The sequence below is a fragment of the Pristis pectinata genome, chromosome 10, assembly GCF_009764475.1.
Source record: "Pristis pectinata isolate sPriPec2 chromosome 10, sPriPec2.1.pri, whole genome shotgun sequence".
In the NCBI taxonomy this organism is placed as follows: Eukaryota; Metazoa; Chordata; class Chondrichthyes; order Rhinopristiformes; family Pristidae; genus Pristis; species Pristis pectinata.
In genome coordinates, this window is record NC_067414.1 from 97,105,533 (window position 1) to 97,111,532 (window position 6,000).

Consider the following 6,000-nt stretch of genomic DNA (forward strand, 5'->3'; position numbering starts at 1 on the left):
CACCTAAGAAAGTAAATATGCTGATGTGCGTAGGTGTGGAGGGACCAGGTGAGGTGGCTGGTGATGTGGATGCCGAGGAACATGAACCCGTTGACCATTTCTACAGCAGCTCCATTGACGAGGACAGGGTTGTGTTCACCCTCCTGCCGCTTTAGGTCAACAACCACCTCTCTCATCTTGCTGTAACTGAGCCCTTCATGATTTGATGCGCCTCAAATAATTTCTCCTCAAATTAAAAGCCTCCTCCTGTTCCAAAGCTACAATTTGAGTTCCAGAACCACCCTTGTAAATCTTCTCTGCATTTCTTCAGTGACATCTCATCTTTCCTATAATGTGGTGCTCAGAACTGTACACAGTCCTCAAGCTGTGGTTTTATTAGTGTAGTATACAGTTCAAGCATAAACCCTCTGCACTTTTATTCTGTGCTTCATCTTATAAAAGAATTGATTGAATTGCTTTTTTAAAATAATGCATTTTTACTACTAGTGTTTTCACTGCAATTTTTATTCCATGCATTTCCAATACATTGCAATTTAACTGCAATCATTTCCATTGCACTGAACTTTCTTTCAACTGTTTTGCATTTGATTGGTTGATACTCCCTAATTAAAAAGATTTTATTTTTGGCTTCTGTTTAGTTTAACATGAGCAGCAACAGAAGGTCAGGATTTAAAAATAGTGGCAACAGAGGCTTGGAGATTTTAAAAGGCCCTTTGATTGTGTGGGAGAATGTTGAGAGTAAAATAAGGCCCTGGTGTAATTAGTAAACTCTAATTTAAAGTAATTTAAGTCATGACAGGAAAGCACACCCTTCTGCACTGTGAAAGCATAGACACTTTGAAATGGACCTATCACAGGCAAATGGGATCCATGTAGGTGAGCAAAAAGGTTTGTGTGGACACAGTGGGCCAAAGGACCTGTTTCTGCACTGTATCACTCTATGACTTCCACTGTCACTGGTTACCAGATGTGCAGCAAATTACTTCAGCTGCAGATACTGGTTAACCACATTATGGAATCAGAACTGAAAGTGGATTAATTGTGGAGTATCCACTAGACTGAGATGTATGTGGATGGCATGTGGTCACACTGTGGCTAAAGATTGCACAGGCAGGAAGGGAATGGGTGACCACCAGGAGTAGAAGGAGAGAAGTTGTGCAGACATCCCCTATCCATCCCACTCTCTAACATACCTACACTCTGTAGGTCGCTGGTGGAGCTGGCCTATCAGCAGCCAAGTTCACGGCACCAGGGACAGTCCTGCTGCATGAGGAGAGGAGAAAGAGTGGGGTGACTATAATGATTGAGCAATTTAATTTTCGGGGGTGGGGGGGGTGGTAAACAGGCATTCCTGCAGACACAAATCAGCCACCATGATGGTATTTTACCTCCCTGGTGCTGTGGTCAAGGACGCATCGGAGTGGCTGCAGCGCATTCAGGGCAGGGAGGGTTGCCTTGCTGCAAGTTGGTGCCGACAACATAGGTAGGAAAAGGGATGAGGTCCTACAAAATGAATCTGGGGAGTGAGGAAGTAAATTTAAAAACAGAGCTTTAGTGGTGCTGGTCAGAGTAGAAATAGAAGCATGAATCGTATGACTGTGTGGCTAAAAGAATGGTATAAAGGAAAAGGATTCAAAATGCTGGGACATTGAAATTGGTTCTGGGGGAGGTAGGAGCAGTACAATTGTCCAGGCTGCACCTGGACAAGACTGGGACTGATGTCCGAGATGTGTTTTGCTGGTACTGTTGAGGAGGTTTTAAACAAAATAGAAGTGGGATGGGAACCACATCAGGAGAGAGAGGAAGATGAAACAAGGTGCAGTGGGTGCTGATATGGTGATCAAGAAAGCGCATCAGTATATTTCTTGGGCATCTCTCGAATATTTTTACGGATGCACTATAGAAAATATCCTGACAGGTTGCATCTCATGGCAACTGCTCTGCTCTTGACCGACTGAACCTGCAGAGAGTGGTAAACACAGTCCAGTCCATCACAGGTTTGTCACTCCCTTCCATCCAGTCCATCTTCACGGTGCGTTGCTTCAGTAAGTCTAATAGTTCTGTCAAGGATGCCTGCCACCCTGATCATTCCCTTTTCTCTCTTCTACCTTCTGGGAGAAGATAGAGGAGGTTGAAAGCCCGGACAACCAGACTCAAGAACAGCTTCTTCCCCACTGCTATCAGACTTCTGAACCAAACCCCTCTTTCACATCCCCTTCCCAGTGGTGCTGCCATGTTCTCAGGCTCTTAATTCTACCTCTCTCGGCTCTTCTGTTATCAACACTAGCCTTTCTTTTTGCACTACTTCAGATTGCATTACTACGATCTTTGCACCATTCCATTGTACTTTGCACTATTCTTTTTGTTGTTTTTGCGCTCGTCGCAGTATTTATTGCTGTGTTTATTATTACCAGACTCTGGAGCTTCACACAAACAAGGAATTTCATTGCACCCTGGTGTATATGACAACAAACTAATCTGAATTTTAATAAAGGATCAAAACAAAAGATAGGAAGGGGGAGAGCAAAAGTGAAAGGCAGAAGGATCAAATCACTACAATTAGAAAAAGTACTGCAAGGGAAAGATGAAAAAGAAATGAAATAAATCATTAAAGTAAAAAAGCAGAGGCTTAAATAATACTAAAGGGACTAAGAATATTAAAAAGGCCAGCCTCAAGGCTTTTGTGTCTCAATGCATGGAACATTTGCATTAATGTGGATTAATTAATCATGTAAATGGATATCAAGTAAATGGGATTTTGGAGACGTGGCTGCAGGGAGACCAAGGATGGCAACTGAACATCCAGGGGTACTGGGTGTGTAGGAAAGAGAAGCAAAGGGGAAAAGGAGGCACATAATATCATTGAAAGAGGGGATTAACACAATGATGAGGAAAGGTATTCACTTGAACGATGTGCAATCTGTGTGAGTAGAGCTGAGAGATACGCACGGGCAGAAAGCACGAGTGTAAATTGTAAACAGACCCTCAAACAGCAGTGGTGATGTTGGGAATGGCATTAAACTGCAACTAAGAGGTGCATGCAGTAAGGGTAACATTATAATTATGTGTGGCTCTAATAAACACACAGGTTGGACGAACCAAATTAGTTATAGTGCTGTGGTGGAGCAGTTGCTGGTGTATGTGGGATGTTTTTCTGGACCAATACATTGAGGAACCAATTGGAGAGCAAGCCATTCTGGACTGGGTATTGTGCAGTGAGATTTTCAGGGAGTTTGACAGAATAAAAGTTGAGACAATGTTTCCCCTCATGTGGGAATCTAAAACTAGCAGACCTGGTCTCAGTACAAAGGGTCATCTATTTAAGTCTGATGAGGAGAAATTTCTCTATCAGAGGGCTGTAAATCTTTGAAGTTCTCTACCCAGTGAGTTCTAGCTGCTGCGTCATTATGCACCTGAGGCCAAATTAGGCCAATTTTTAGGCAAAAGGGGAATCTGAAGTTGTGGGGATCAGGCAGGAAATTGTAGTAAAGCCAACATTTGACCAGCCAGGCTAGTACAAAATTATGGAGCAGTCTCAAGGGCCATATGGCCTGTCAATGTTCTTAAATCTGACTTTCTAATGGTGAAGAGAACATGGTAGATACCACATGTATAGATTTGCAGAAAGCATTCGATGAAGATTAGCAAAGTTGAAGCCTTTGGGGGAAAAAAATGGACCTGTAGAGACATGAATAGGAAATTGGCTTAAAGACAGATCTTTGTAATGTGACATTTTTTCAGAAGTGTTTTTTTTTGCCAGAGTCAGTGCTGTAAACCAGTGTTATTTTTGATGTAATTTAATAACCTAGATATGGGTGTGCAGAGTAACAACTCAGAATGTGCATGTGCCTCAAAGCTGAAAGAGTGGTGGGCAGTATGATCATTGACCAAGAGGACATAGACTGGATGATGGAATGGGCAGACCCATGGAAGATAAAATCTAGTGCAGAGGTGAGCAGTGATGCATTTTGTTTGGGAGAACAAAGAGAGACCATATGGATTAAATGATACAATTCCCAAATGAAGTGCAGGAAGAGAGAGGTGAAGGTGGCAGAACTTGTTTAATAAAGTATATGAGATCTATAAAGTGCAAAAGCAACACAGGTATATTGAGCCAGTATAAAACATTGGTTGGGACATAACCTTAGTACTACATCCATTTCTGACCAATGCACTTTAGGAAGGATGTTAGGGTCTCTGTGAGGCTGCAGGAAAGACTTACCAAAATGGTTCCAGGGATGAGGGGTTCCAGTTATGAAAGATTAAAGATTCTGCAGTTGTTCTGTTGGGTGCAGAAAAGATTGTGAAGGGATTTGACAACTGCCTATGAGCCCATACCAGTGGTGCCCAAGACCAACCTGCGATTTTTGGTTGCTGTTGCAACTTCTATATAAAGTGCTGGCCAAATTTCCAGCTTTTCAACACCTACTTCTTAGACAGTCCCTCAGTTTTGAGGATAACCTGCTTCCACTCCAGTTCTGTGGTTGATAAGACCAATGTGGAAACTGTGGAAACTGCAGACTCTTGCAGGAGGTGCCTGGCTGGTAGGTAGTTTGTGAGGTGGTGCACTCCTTCCACCAGTTATGCAGGGTTTCTGTGTGCTCATGATGCATGGTGTCAAAGTTCTCAGTACCGTCCTAAATGCTCCACCTCCATTTGAGTGTCATGAGCCACAGGTTCCCAGGAGTCAGTGGGGATGTTGCATTTCTTCAAGGAAACCTTGAGCACATTCTTGAATATTTTCCTTTGTCCACCTGGTGCTTTCTTCCTGTGACAAAGCTTGGAACAGATTATCTGTTTTAGGAGTCTGGTCTCAGGCAGATGAACAATGTGACCTGCTCATTGGAACTGACTCGGTGTAACTGAGGCCTCAAGGCTGGGGATATTGGCCTGGGAGAGGACACTAATGTTGGATTGCTTATCCTTCTTTCCAGTGAATTTAGAAGATTTTGTTGAGACAGTGTAGGTAAGATCTTTCAAGTGCATTGATGTGCCTTCTGTAGGTAATATTTGAGGACAGGGATAGGTTTTCCAGGTCCAAGGTCTTGATCTTCAAATAACTTGTTCCTCATTCAACCAAAGGCTGTCCTGGTGCTTTGGTGAATTTCATCATTGAGAAGTGCCTTCCCTGACAGGGACCTCCCAGGGTATGAGAGGTGGTTCACATTTTCTAGGGTCTTCACCCTGGAGGGCAATGGTCATGGACCTTTGTCTGACAGACTTTAAGCCCATTTCTCATATGCTTCAGTCAACAATGGTTTGGAGCTCAGCCTCCAAGTGTGCACAAGTATCATCTGCAGGCTGCAGTTTGACCACTGAGATTGGGATGTCCTTGGTTCTGGAGTAGAGTTGCAGTGGGTTGAACAGTTTCTATTTGTTCTAAAGAACAGCTGCACTCCCATGGGAAGCTTGTTGGAGGGGAGGCATAACGTTGCTGTAAGAGGCTGGGGAAAAGTTTTGGGACGTCAGCAGCCAGCCACCAGACCGACCCTTGGAGAGTCACAGAGTCATGTCGCACAGAAACAGGCCCTTTGTCTCATTGGGTCTGTACCAACCATCGACCACCAATTTACACGAATCCTGTTTTATTCTCCCCATGTTCGTATCAACTCCCCCGTTCCCCAGGTTCTATCACTCACAAGCAGGCGCTTTATAGTAGCCAATGAACCTACCAACCCAAATGTCGTTGGGATGGGGCACCCAGAGGAAATCCACACAGGGAGAACATGCAAACTCCACACAGACGGCATGGGGTTCAGAATGGAACCCAGGTTGCTGGAGCTGTAATGTAGCAGCTCTGCTAACTCCTGTGCGGTTTGAGATTTTGGTCATCTCCTGAGGCCAGGTGCATGGTGAACCTAAAAATCCCAGGGGAGCTCTAAATGTTCCAGGGTAGGGAAGCAGGAGTGGGTGATGTTGCCATTGTACGTTTGAAAGAAGACACACTGTTCCACTTCTGCGCATGTTACAAATGAGTAATTATTTCCTTCCCATCCTTGG